The 14,641-nt window shown below is 41.0% G+C and overlaps 1 protein-coding gene across 1 annotated transcript in view; it reads left to right on the top strand.

Moving 5' to 3' along the window:
- The window catches only part of LOC138603565 (beta-1,3-galactosyltransferase 1-like), a 118,493-nt gene that overhangs the window by 53,761 nt on the left and 50,091 nt on the right, over nucleotides 1-14,641 (top strand). The window contains exon 3 of the mRNA XM_069675416.1: nucleotides 6,475-6,530. The gene's annotated coding sequence lies outside the window, so the exon portion shown is untranslated. The remainder of the gene's footprint in view (nucleotides 1-6,474; nucleotides 6,531-14,641) is intronic.

The following is a 14,641-nucleotide window of genomic DNA, read 5'->3' as shown; positions in this document are numbered from 1 at the left end:
TGTCGATTAGGTCATTACTAGAGTGAAACTGTGTTCCTTGAAAGCGCTAATGAAATCCTTACAGTATTTTCTCATCCGTCCTTAGCCACATTCACTCATTTGATACTTCATTTTCCTTTGAAGGACAGCGCTTTATAGCTCTGAATCGTGTCTTCTGTAATCACCATGTCTCCATTAAGACGGGCTGAAATTTGATTGGCAACTCGCTCCGAAAGGTCAGAGAGACCCTGCAGTACCAGCGAATTTGCGGATTCAGCCAAATCCTCTATCTCTCAAGGAAAGTCTACTATAATGAGTTTGACCTCGGCAACCTGGAATTATTATACCCCGGTGTAATTCATGCTCCCAGTTAGAAAAAATGAATATTGCGAATTTTGCAATCCTTTTGAGCGGGCTTACAGGATGGATCAGAGTTCAGTTTTTTCCTTTAAAGGTAATCAAACCTGCTGCCCAGAGAGACGTTGAAGGTACAGGAGTTATCGTTTTGTAGCTAAATCGGTTTTAATAATGGTCTTACCTTCATCTCTAGAACTGTCATCGCTTAGTTTGATAAGAGAAGGTTTTATCACACATTAGCAGTGTCTTAAAAGGTTACACAGCCTGTGTGTCTCCTTTTATTTGTAATGTTCACTCATAAGGCTAATTAGCTAATTAGCTAAGTAGCACTGGAAGAAGGTGATGTCCCAAATTTTTCCTAAACTAATTTCTTAGCATAAAAAACTCCAGTGACCAAGAGAAATGATATTTCTATGCAGTGGGAATTCCCATACAGCTGGATACAGCAAAAAGTAGTTACATTTAGTTTAGCAACAGATGAATTTGTAGTCCTATTAGCATTGTGGCTGTAGGGATGGTGCTGTCATCAAGTCAAATTTTATTTTCTAATAATTTTGACCAAATGCCTACAAAAAAATGACATTTCCATTATCCTTAGCTGTACTTTGCTTTTTGTCCTAATCAGCAAATGCTAGCATGCTAACATGAAATGTAGTCAAAATGTAGTCCCAAGGAAAGGGCTGTCTGCAGTCAAACAGAAGTGGTGAAAATATTCAAAATCTAGCGTACACTACAACTGAATTTCTAATAATATTTTGGACAATTTTTATAATGGCTGAAATACATGTTACTCATGGCCCCATAGCGCTACCTAGCTTAGCTTAACAGGGGCCGTGCTAACTGACATCTACTGTACAAACCAAAAAAATTAAATAAAAAAAATCCCAGATTATGCCTATAACATCAGCATTTTAGCATTGTCATTATTAGCATGTTAGCATTGTTAGCTGTTGCTTTACATGCTAGCATTCCTATAGACAGATATAAAAAAAATGTGATCCTAGGTCAACTAAAGTGCATAATAATCCGGATATTATAAGTAGAACAACATTGTATGCACAGTATGATTTCGTCTGTGTATTTATAAGTGGTGAATAACTGGGGTCAAAGAATCAACAATAAACAGAACAATATACTCAAAAACTTTCAGGCTGAGTGATACAATTAGTATTTTTATTATGTTAAAGGTAGCCAGCATTGACTTCAAATCTGGCTCCACAACATGACTTGAAAAGAAACCCGAGCAAAATTACCCTCCCAATCATCATTTTAATTTCACACAGAAACAATAACAATTACACACTTGAAATAAAACCTCAAAAAAAACCAAAACATTGCACGACCATTTTTTATTGGGCTCTTATGGTAATTTCCACACTGAGCACTCAGAGAAAAACAACACAAGCAGTATAGTGAGGACAAAAAAACAAGCTCATCACTCATCACAGTCTTGGAAATGATTCCCACAACAGAGAAACGCAGCCGTGTTCCGCTCCCAAAGGAGAGAGAGATACAAAGTCTAATGATTGTTGGCAGCAGGAACTAAAGGTGCGTTTGCTTCCCCTTTATTATTCCTCGTTGTTGAATAATTAAGACCTATTGTTATTTCTCGGCCACCCACTGTAATGATAGCAATAATTCATATTATGCTGATTAGCACGGTGACAAGGGGGGGTTGTAATGCATTCCAAATGGCGTCAGAGAAATTATTCGGAGGCATGTTTTCACAATTAGGTAAATGTACGAGAAAAATGTTTGAATTGGCTCCTATAGTACGGCAGAAGTGTGCCAAGGCCACCAAAGCATGTTTGTAATACACCAATAAATATGCAGCTGTACAGAAAGCCAATTTACAAGCTGGTTGCTCATCCGCTGCCTCCTCTGAGTGTGGGTTTATACGCTATTATGTGTGTGTTCGGTTGTGTATTTTTCTCCCTCTCTTAGAGACACTTCTGTTAATGCAGCGCTGTGATTACTAACTGACAGCTCAGTGTATCTAAGCGGCGATCAGGTGACTGACTTCCTGCCACGGCCGAGACCTGCCACTCAAATCCAAGGGCAAAGAAAGTTCTCCCCAATTACCCAGAGCGCACTGCTCTGTGCCTGTTAGCGGGAGCGGTGACAGGGCTCCATCCTGACCCTGACGGGGTGTTTCCTCTCTCGATCTTCACCTCGATGGCAGGGCGACAGTCACACAATGACGGGCTTGAAACTTTTTTTTGCCTTTCTTTTTACGTTTTATTTTCAACCTGCCTCTTGGCTCCAGGGAGGCTAATGTTGTTATTTGAGTCTTTCTAAAGCAGAAAGAAGATTCTCTAGATTTTTAAATGTGAGAATTTGCTTCTTTTCTCTGTTGCCAATATTGTAAAGACCTTTGTGTTTTCGGACATTTAAAGTAATAATCTCAAAGATTTTCATGGTCTGTTTGGTCTATCTATCGCCAAATGAGGTAACACAATGGTGATTGAGCCTATGGCCCACTGATGAAAGCCTTTGCATCTGCAGTATCATGGACTGGATGTCTGTGGCGACTTTTGTGGAAAAAATTCCAAGCGGCACCCAGTTAGTGACGCGTTTCCATCACCCAGCAGTGGTTGGTCTGCCAGAGAGGGTAGGCGGAGCTAAGCGGCTGCATTTCCGATCTCAGCAAGTGTTGCGAGTAAACAGTAATCTACTATGGCTGAACAAACAAAGAAAAGATGAAATTCGACGCTCAGATGAAGGCAAACAGTTGAAAAAGGAAAGCACCTATCCGCGAGGAAAATCAACCATTAGAACCAGAGCCAACCGTGGACGACACACATGCAACACTGTCTGGATATCTGGGAAGTGAGCTCCTGCAATTACCGGTTATCACCATGGGTGCCGCCAAAGACAACGCAACTGATATTATATCTTTAAAGAGGTATATAAAAAAATCTTCCATTTCTGCCCTATGTATTAATTGGATTACTACGATATGGATGACGCATAAACTAAACGCTAAACTTTTCTCTGGTGACACATTTTGTTGTACTGACATGGTCATGGTCCCCAGAGGGTAACTCCTAACCAACTTTCATTGCCTCTGACTTTTCTTTAAGCTTGGCCTCAAAGAGTGGATTGAATGCCTGGAAACTCAACCTAAAGTGATGAGGCGATTGAAAACAACCGTTCATTCGTTGTGTTCAAGTTAAATTACTCAAGCCAAATATTTTGCGGGAGCTTTCACACCTAAAGTCAGTTTGTTTGATCCGAATCAAAGACCAAATTGTTACAATGTCGCATTTTGCCTTGAGCTTGGTTGTTCACACGACAGCTTTTACCAGCGGACGAACATATTTGATGTGCAAGGAACCTGCTTTCTGATTGGTCAGAATTTCCACATGGGAGAGCTCCCTGAAGTAAACAAAATGTTCTCACCTGAATCGAACCGAGTCCCCTCTTTTGTGGCGGACCAGGGTCTGGTGGTTTGGTCCAAATGGACCGGACCTTCAGAGTAAAGTAGGAAAGTCCGGACCAAAGCGGTCAGGTCTGAATGCACCCTTACTATATCGAATATGGCAGCTTGCTATATATTACAGGTTTAGACTGTTGGTCAGAAAAACAAGCAATCTAATAATGTTCTGCTTTGGCTCTGAGAGGTTCTGCTGAGTGTTTTTCTGTCTGTCACACTGCCTGCTGCTAAATCATTTAATTTTTATAAAGTTTAGTGAGTATAAAGCAGGTAGTGAGAGAGTACTTCAGACAGCCTTGGTCTTATTTTTACCAGAAGAGGAGGACATCCAGCTTGAGTAGAGACATATAGTGAAACATGAAAGTCTCAATGATTGTGCCAAGTCTGGTAATTGAAATATTTTCTTTAGGGATATTATAATTAGACTTGTGAGTTCTGTGCCGTCCTCAAATGAATGAAAAACCTCCAAAATGATTTGAAATGCGTCATGTGTAGGAGCGCGGGTGTCTGTCACGGAAGCTTATTAATCAAGCGAGAAACTCAATTTGATACGAGCGAATTTCATTTGACCTTTTCTGGGCGTAAGTGGGTCTTGAATGATAAGTTCTCATAAAAGAGCATACATCAATAGATCCCTCCACCTACTCCGCCTGTTTGTTGCCATAGTTAGGAGATAGCGGCCGTGGCTGCAGAATACAGATGAGCAGGGGGCTGATTACACTTAAAACTTCCCTCATGGTCTGCGTCGAGATCAATTTGAGTCGAGGCGAGACTCAGTTTGCATCAGAGAGAGAGGGTGTGTGTCTGCTGCCTTTAAAACTGAATGATGCTGAATCATTTACTGAATGAATGAGTTTAACTTAGAGAGATGTTTGCATTTACAAATATACTGTAAAATCATAACATTATTTTCTATACTGATTAATAATAAATGTTAATCACGATATAAGATCGGATAATGCCACCAATTTTAGGAGGATACTAGTAAAGAAACTAGACGTTTAATTAATTTACTTTAGAATATGTTTGATTAACATTGTGTTTTCCTATTTTTAATAATAAGATCATTCAACCTAGTATTGTAAAAAATACTAAATATAAGGAATTTATGGTAAAAAATCAAAGCCTCTCCAATGGTCTTTAACGGAAACATGACGTTAGGAGGGGCTGTGAGCAGTGCAGCTAGCAGCATTAGCCGTTATGTAGCTGGTTTTTTGTTTTGGATTCCCTCTGTTTACTAGTAGCCGAATTATCCACAAAAGTCTCCTCCTGTCCAAACAAACAGACGTGGTTTTTAAAACCAGTCAAAACACACAAAAAAAAGCAGTTTTATGTAAAATCAGTGTTTCTCCAATGTAGTTTGGATGTCCGACGAGGGGGCTGCTAGCCAAGCTGACACTAACGTCCATAAAATCTGCGCCATGTTAACATCAAAGGCTCTCCAACGCTTTTTGACAGAAACAAATCATTGGGATGGGACAATGAGCCGAGCTGCTAGTTACATTATCTTAGCTTGTTTTTGTGTTAGGATTCCTTCGTGTTCATTATGAAAAGGTTTAACCGAATTATCCACAAAAGTCTCCTCCTGTCCAAAAAAAACAGACCGTCTATTTAAAACCATTGAAACATGAAATAAAGCAGTTTTATGTAAAAATCAGTATTTCTCCAATATTATTTGGTTTACACAGGATGTCCCGCGAGATAGCTGCTAGCCGAGTGGCCACTAACATCCATAAAATGTGCATCATGTTACCTTCAAAGTCTCACCAACGGTCTTTGACAGAAACAGAACATCAGGAGGGGCTGTGAGCTGAGGGGCTAGTTACATTATGTTAGTTTGTTTTATCAGGCTTAGCTTGTTTTTGTGTTAGGATTCATATAGTGTTCATTATGAAAAGGTTTAACTGAATTTAGCTGAATTTTCCACAAAAGTCTCTTCCTGTCCAAAACAAACAGACCTGGATTTTAAAGTCAATAAAAACACTAAGAAAGCTGTTTTCCGTAAAAACGAGTGTTTCTCCAGTGTAGTTTGGTACGCACAGGATGTCTGGTGAAGGGTTTGCTAACTGAGCTGCCACTAACATCCATAAAATGCGCATCATGTTACCATCAAAGTCTCGCCAACACTCTTTGACAGAAACAGAACATCAGGAGGGGCACTAAGTTGAGCTACTAGTAACATTATGTTAGCTTGTTTTATGGGGCTTAGCTTGTGTTAGCATTTCTTCAGTGTTCAATGTTGAAAAGGTTTTAACCGGAAGCCGAATCATTCCTATATGTCTCCTCATCTTCAAAACAACAGACCCAGTAATTAAAACCAATATAAACTCTTAAGAAAGCCCTATTACGTAAAAACAAGTGTTTCTCCAATGTTGTTTGGTGCACACAGGATGTCTGGCAAAGGGGTTGCTAGCAGAGCTGCCTCTAATGTCTGTATAATTCATGTCATGTTACCATTTCTTCTGATATTACGGTTTAATCATCGTCGGAGGATAGCAGGGGTTCACTTTCCCTGTTGCTTTTGTGCAGTTTATTTAAGTTGCAGTAATAACAGTCAATCTTAAAAGTGATACAGCGTCACACACTTCCTGCATCTTCACAGTTATATCTAATCTCCTCCATTCTTTTTCCAATATCCTCCCTTTCTCTGAGTTTAATATCAGCTTCCCTGACCTGCCTCTGTCTTTTCTCCTCTTTCACAGAGATGGTATGAGGAGACGGAGCCCATATTGCCTTGGACGAGCGCCAGCTGTGTCAGGTACGGCATGCTACACTGACCTCAGCTCCCTGTCCGTTTGTCAAATAGCTGCTCAGTCAGGGATGTAGCCTATTTCTGGTTTTAAAGGGCCTTTCATAATAGGCAGGCACAGTGGTCCTGTATTTCACACAGCTGTCTCTGCTGGGGAAAGAAAGCCAGAGGAAGATTGAAAACTGAAACAGAAGCTTAGAATAAAAGTTATTGTTGCCTCTGAGGTTCACTGCTTCAATCTCGCTGTTTAATGAAGCAGAGGCTTTATCGCCCGTGCATGTGTTTGAGTCTTCTGGGTTTCCTTTGTCTTCAAAGGGAATTAGAAATTAATTATTGAAGAGGAAATATGGTGCATTCTAGTGGTTCATGTCAGTTAGGTTCTCAAGTCGCAACTAGATATGATGGAAGGAGGAGGATGGAGATGGCGTTTTCTAGTCTGTCTTGTGGTATCACAGATTTTTTATAGCACCGATGAATATTTTATTCTGAACAAAACTTAAACCTCAATCACACCCAGTAAAAGTTAATATTTCAAATACTGTGCTGCCTTGCTGTTTGCCGTGCTCCTGCATGCTTACGTCCACACATTCATGCAGTGATGGCCGAGGCTGCCGTACAAGGTGTCAACCTGCCCATCGGGATTTAATCTACTTCATTCACACACCCATGGCTGTGCCTGCGGGAGCAATTTAGGGCTCAGTATCTTGTTGACTTTCAGAGCCAGTATCAAACTGCCAGTCTTCCAAAAAGCCAGTGCTGCCGTTTTTTCCATGAAGGGGTCTGATTGTCCTTCCTTACAAACCTCCATTCTGACTTCTAACCTGAACTTGCAAACCGGGTATGAAGCGGCATCAGTACTATTTACAACCTTTAAGACGAAAGTGAGGCAGGTCAACTGATGCATCCAGAGCTGCGTTAGTGGATGTCCAATATGCTCCATGCTCTGCCATTGCGATGTCGCAACTCTCTCTCTCTAGGGCTCTGAAAGTACCGTCGCTCACTTAGTCACTCAGTCAGTCAGTCACTTAAATTGGTCAACAAATATACTAGGGTGGCCATTAATTGAGTCAATTGGTTGGAAACACTAAATAATGATACATATAAACTCATTAGCACCTTTCGTCCCCTTTAAAACCCCTTACCTCAATTTGTGATGCAAGTTTTACTGCCCAAGCCAAGATAACGCGAATGACATCACTATGACATCATCAGAATTATTGACTTAGACTTAAAGAAGCTCCTATAGAACCAAGAAGACATGTAAGGGGGGGGGTATCATGCTAATTTCTCACACTGGTGCTCTGTGCAGGCGCTCATACAGCCTCTGAAATGACTCAGTCAGCTCTGTCCCTTTAAGAATACCCCGCCCCTACAAGCCCACTTTCCTCTGATTGGCCAGCCCTTGTGACATCACACAGTGCAGCATGTAGAAAAAACAGTGTGAAACCTGGTGTTCACAGCAGCCTGCAGACTGAGCTGAGAAGCCTGGGGATTACTCCGACATACTTTTACCTACAGATTTGAAACTTCACCCACATTTAGTCTGAATATCCAACAGTGTAACATTATATATACGTCTTAAAATGTGAAACAGCATAATACCCCCTCTTTAACACACTTAGTAGTGGTAATCACTTAGAGTAGACTGAACCTAAAACGATTTCACAAGTTGCCCTTTATGATTTTCCCTCCACCAAAGATAGGAGGGTTTTTTCCCGTTAAATACAATCTGCATGATGAGTCTTTAAATGAGACATTAAGAAGAGTCCTTGCTCAGCATGCTCTTTCACCCCTCTCTGACTTCCCTTCTTGGTGCCCTGCCAGCATCTGCGCTAGCCCCGCAGAGACACAAACAGTTAGCATACATATGTCAGCTGCTCCATGCGAGCTAAAGTTCAAATCCCCTTCATGTGTACGCTTCCTTAACGCCACAGGCAGGGGACTCTGGGAAAAGGTCATCTCTCTCACTGAGCAAATGAAGGAAATTGCCCTTTTTTCACTTCCCTTTGCTATACTGATTTTAGCCATTTCTGAGCATTAGCACTGCTGCTTACACCCACTCATCTAATCACCACTCAGCTTGCCAAATTAATACATAAATCATTTTACTAATCTGCATATAATTTGCATTTTCTAGCCTTGAAGAGTATTCAACGCAGACAGAGGCTTTGTTTTTCCAGCTGTATTATTTTATTTAAAGCACTAATCACACTGAAATTCCATCTTTCTTAACTCATCAATGACAAGAGCTTCAAGATAAATTTATATCGAGCAGCTAATTGAAATAGATTTTCAGTAAAGATGGATCTGGTTTCAGCGGCTGATAGAATCTTTTTGCAGCGGCTACAAGGGCAGAAAACAGAAGCCATCTTCAAAGCTGAATGTAATCGCAAACTACAAAGACATGGTTGAAATTTCTCCGCTACAAGTTGCCATGAGTGTGAACCCTGTATGCTCGGGTGATTCATGCATTACCTCGTGGTGAAATATTTAGTGGAAGGGACTGGATGTGTTGATGGGCCTTGGGGAGGAACAGTCTGAAAGGCAGTTCAGCGTTCTTTGAACTTCCCAGATCAGGACTCAGGGAGTTAGTTTTAATTCTTTATGAATCTGTAGGAAAAGTTACATTTTGCAGTCTTTTTATATATAAAACACATTTCTTTAAATATTCAACTAGCCCTTGAGATAATTTGTCTGTCAAGCAGCAGGAGTGTAATGAAATGATATCATTAAACTCTCTTTATGAGGCTTTGTCTTGCTGCTAGGCTTGCTAATTTGGGCCTTAACAAGAGTCCCATTTAAAAAGTGCCGATTTTAGATTATGGACGTATCTAAGTGTTAAAATTCGTTCTGTTTTAAATCTGTAACAAATCCACACTTTGCTTTACATTTCACCACAATTCTGCACTATTATGACTGTCACTGATAAATGGAGTCATTGCTCAGCCATGTATGAGTCTACCGCCAGTGTCGGGCTAATTGAACACCTCAGCAGGCGCTTCATCATGTCTCAAGACCAATTTCTCCATCTTTTCTCCCTATGAATACATTACGACACCGACTCATACATCTTCCGCGGCTGTCCTCGCACCTTGCGGTGTCCTCCGAATGAAGTGGGCGCATTGCGTCACGCACGGTTTCCCCTTCCTATGTGTGTTCAGCGTAAACGCCAGCCAACCACGGTGAGATATCCCCCCGGGTTCGACCAATGGCAGTGAGTTATTTAGATATCGGGGAGCAGACAATGCTTTATACAGCTGTGAAAAAGCCTCAGAGATTAAGGTCTCTGCTTTGGCGTTGGGGTTGTAAGTCATTAGTCGATTCCGCTGATCAATCACGGGTGAATTATTGAGGGTCATTAGGAACATAAACCTTGAATGCCGGCCTCAGGGGGGAATCCATTTTGGCGCAGTGGGAGGTGAAGGACTTGATGAGTGTGAGAGTCTATAACCTCCATTTAATGACTCTGATTGTCAATGAAAATAGTAGTTTATCCCCAAAGATAAAGAGTTTATCGCATTGTATTTTCACAATAAAACACCCTTTCTTTTAATCTATACGGCTGCAACAGTGGTGGTTACATTAGGCAGGCTTTACTTGAACTGCTGGCAGATTTACACAAACACACATTCACAGATGGACGGCACAAATTTCAGAGCAATGATAAAACCATTAAGCCTTTTATTGCATGGTCGACTCGCTCACTGACTGGCATTGTTTGGCATTATTCCATCCAATGGCTCTATTTGTGATTATGGCATGGCAACAACAATAAAGCCTCTTAAAGTGTCTTCAGATCAATGAAGTGAGTCCTTTAGAAGCTTTCCAAACATCACAGCGGGAAAGGGCAATCTCAGAAGATTATGCTTGTCAGATTAAATGAAAACTGCGGTGGGCATTCAATTGGCGAGAAGCGAGCGGCCGTCGGATTCGAACAGAAACCGTCCTTTGGAACAGAAGCCAGAGCAGGAGGGATTTATAATGTGTGCCGAGGTTTAAATAATCGAGAGGTTGCTTTACTCAAGCACAGGTTATCTGTCTACGCTGACACGGCCTCACCCTGCTGCGCTCCCTCTCTGCTGATGTACAAGATTTTAGATCATATCTGGGATCGACCGGGCTAAAGGTCGCGCCGGGGTCGAGCGCTAAATGTAAATTAAGGCTTTATTTAACTTGTTGACGGGGGGAGGCTGCAGCATCAGGACAGCTCTGATAGCGTCAGCGAAACTGAGAGTGCCCCGGTTTAACCTCACTGTACGGGGACGCATTAAAATACTTACATCAATAGTACAATGTCAGTAAGGAAGTGAGGCAAACAGGTCAGGACCCATGTTAATCTTATAGTCTGATTATGCGCATAATAAGGTATGGTCAGATATTTTTCCAAGTGGAATAAAACTTATTTTGAATACTCTTTTGAAAGGGTTTCAAGTCCCTTTGTGGGCATTTCCCTGGCGGCGGTGTCACGTACGGTGCAAACACGGACACATGAACACAGCAGAAAGGACCTAAAGGCAGACTGTGACTGTGGACTCGGTGCATGTCAAATGCATTTAATGTGAAAAGGCCAAAACACAAGGCTTGTGCAACTGCGGGGCAGGTAAGGGTCAAGCAGGGAAGCAGTCCAATTCATCCAGAGGGGAGGGGGGGGGGAATCAAAAGTAAAGCTAAGATAACTAAGAGACGAAATGTCTGGATCGTGAGGCTGATGAGACAAGGTGAAACCAATCAGGGAGTGGCAGCTAATCACACAAGAAGGAGACAGACAAGGGCAGGAAGTGAAGTGTTAGAAATTAAAGGAGAGGTTGTTATAGCTGAAAGAAACCCCAACGGGGTGAATCAGACAGACTACTAGTCTCATTGATTTAGAAATTGTTTTATTGATTTGAAAATGACTTCCTTTCTCCCATGAATAAAAAATGTCTGTTAGATTCTACAGCTTGATTTTAAAAACTGGCCCACTGAGCTCTTCAGTTTACAACAAATCTATCCATTATCCAGTCTTTTAAAACAGCCATAGTCCATACCTTGTTCCCTTAAGTGTTAACTGCATGTGTCTTTTTGGACATAATGTCAACTGGCTGATTTTGTGAAGTGATGCAGCATTCTGTTATAGAGAAATAACAGACCTTAGAATCCTGAAATCGACCAATTAGAATTAAGTATTCGACATAGCCGTGTAATACGAAAGGGATAACGTACAGTGAGCAGGTTGTTATCGCAGAATGGAACCCCAACAGGGTGAGCAGGTCTTTCATTCTGTCGTAGACTACTTTTTTTTTCTTTATTGCTTTCTCTCCCCTGTTCCCCTCTCTTTTCTTTTTTCCCCTCTGTAATCAGACCGACTTCAAATGTGCCGCACTTCTTTCGACGGATTGATATAATTGCAGTTAGTCCTCCAGCTTGTGTGATTAGAGTCGCATCCCTAGCAACGGTCTGTTATTCATAGCAACAGTCTGTTATCGAGAAATAACAGACCTCGGAATGCTGTAATTAACCAATCAGAATCAAGTATTTAACACAGCCGTGTAATAACATAAAATAATGAATAGATGATGAAACAAGAGACCAAAGAAGACATGACATCATCTGGCAACTGACTTGACTTACACATAATAGTAAAATTGAGGGTTATAAAGAATATTTTTCTTCTACCACGTCTTTTGGATAATGTTACATTAAGCATTTAAAGTGCTGATTTATATGAACGACTTTAAAAGCCTTTGATCACAGACCAATGACCAAAAAATAATTGAATGAGAAAATAAGCTTCATCCTCGCTGAAGTAAATTGCTTTTCTCTCTGTGTATCAAACCACTCATCTCACGGTGAGCAGGTTCTACAAATTAAAAGCGGCCCCTCCAAATATCAGCGAGATCAATCAATGAGGCTGTGTGGAGGCGTTATTTACCTGAACTCAAAGGCTGTACCACTGCAGCCTCTGACTTCAGGACTGCGAAGTGAGCCTTCTGATTCTCTGGGTTACTTCCTCTCCGAGAGGTTAAACCTGCGCGAGAAGAAGCAAATACTGTTTACAGGCTCCTTTGAACCTGGCACAATGCAGAGCTGTATATATCAGTGATGTGTTTAAGTACTGCTCTGTCAAGTGGTAACATATAGACACTTGAGAAAAGAGCTCTGTCGGTCCTCAGCAGTCGGAGCATCTCTTGACAAATGAAGGTTTCATTTAAACTGAAGGTCGCGGGCAGCTTTTGTTTTGAAATCACTGGAGTGAATCCCCCCTCTCGTCGCTGTATTTCACTTTGCCGCTAATTTAAAGTTTTCAGCTGACACATCCTTGTGAGAAGTCCATAAGCAGTCACTCACCGGCAAGAGCTATCTGCAGCCTAGACTGCTTCTGCTTTGTCGGAACATCACAGATCTGCTCGCACTTGAGAACAGAGACAAAAGCAAAGAATACAAACAGAATTGGAGGTTTGTGTGTTTTCCTCCTCAATTCTTGGCCTGAAAGGCGTCGGTGTGCTTTCACTGAACTTCTCAGTTTTTCTGACTTAAAAAAACAGCAATCCAATCAGCGGTAATTTAATGTATAATTGTTTGCAGGATTTGATGTCAAAATGAGGCATTACAAGCTGAGTCAATGACAAGAAACAATCCTCCCAAGTGGTCTCATTTTCCAGTTTTTTAACCTCCAAAAACTGTTGAATAAAAATGAACATAAAACATTGTTTTTTTTACAAAGAAAAAGTTAATGGTTTCAGTTCCAGACGGAAAGTGCGTCAACAGCTAACAATTCAGTCAAATATATCGGTTGCCAGATCTCTCTCGAGAGAAGAGATTTACGTGTTGCCAGATTGCTTCGGGGATTTTGTGGCTAAGATAGAGAAGGGTCTGGAACAAAGTAAAATCTCTCCTCATTTGTCTGTCGAAAGAATGTGTCTTCAAAAAGTGGCCAAATGTTGGCAAGATATGTTGCTTGTGAGAAATGGGCCCAATATGTGGTTTAGTGACTATTGGGCAAAGGAATTTGTTAGTATCTCTGCTCATGTTCCCTTCTCCCATTTGAATGAATAGTCTCAGGACCTGCTGCTAGTCTCTTAAAGGGGCGGGGCATTGGTGAAAACCATGTGACCAGGTTTGTGATTGTATATACTGTTTGATGTACTGAAATAGGATATAATAACAACCATTTGTGGCCTGTCTATCCTTACTAGTGTATCAACAATCCTTTTGACAATATTCTAATTGCATTTATGGGAACTACTTCCTTTTAATCATAGCTGTTGTTGGTCCAACACAACTTGACAGATTGCCATTAAATTGGGTATTGATTGTCTTGGTCCCAAGAGGATGCTTCCTAATGATTTTGAACACCACTGTCAAGTCAAATAATCCAATAAACAAACACTACTACTGAATGGTTGTCCATGACATTTTCTGTTGATGTTCATCGTCCCTGGTGGATATACCCCAATGATTTTGCTGACCTTGTTAATAATAATCCCTCAAGAATAAACCCTGATAATTTTAAAGACCTCATTACCTGGAAAATAAACACAATGTTGTTAGTAACATTTAATGTTTTACTATGAAGTTATAGAACTAGTGTGTGGAATTTGTGGCATCTAGCAGTGAAGTGTGAAATTGCAACCGACTGACAATAGCTCCTCTTAGCCATTGACTGTATACAAGAAGTGGGCGTGGCCACTCTGTTGTCATCGATTGGCCTTTGCTAACTTGTTTTTTTGGGAGTACTAGATCTCTCTCCACGCCCCAAAGCATGCCCCACTTTATGGTCTATTTTACCCCAAATTGGACCGTGATTTATAAAATAAACATCATGCTGTATTGAAGAAGACTTTAAACTTGCGATTTAGACCAAAAACTCTTTCATAAAATGTAGTAATATATCAACTCGGCTGTCGGGTCATTTTCGCATCTAGTCGTTTCCAATGGCAACTAGAAACCACAGTAGCCCCATAACTCGCAGGTACCATGAAAGGCCCTCTCTAGAGCCTGCGTTTGGTTTTCATTAGGGGTGGGACAAAATAAAGATACGGCAATATATCGTCGTCCTGACTCGTGCTATACAATTATTGATAGACTGGCGCCAAATATCAACATTTTAATTTACAAGTATAAGGCGCTCTAAACAGATG

The sequence above is a fragment of the Semicossyphus pulcher genome, unplaced genomic scaffold, assembly GCF_022749685.1.
Source record: "Semicossyphus pulcher isolate SPU_LCO1_2020_fin unplaced genomic scaffold, fSemPul1.0.p SCAF_24, whole genome shotgun sequence".
Taxonomy (NCBI): domain Eukaryota; kingdom Metazoa; phylum Chordata; class Actinopteri; order Labriformes; family Labridae; genus Semicossyphus; species Semicossyphus pulcher.
The sequence above is the reverse complement of the archived record's forward strand: the minus strand, read 5'-3'. Positions and strand labels throughout refer to the sequence as shown.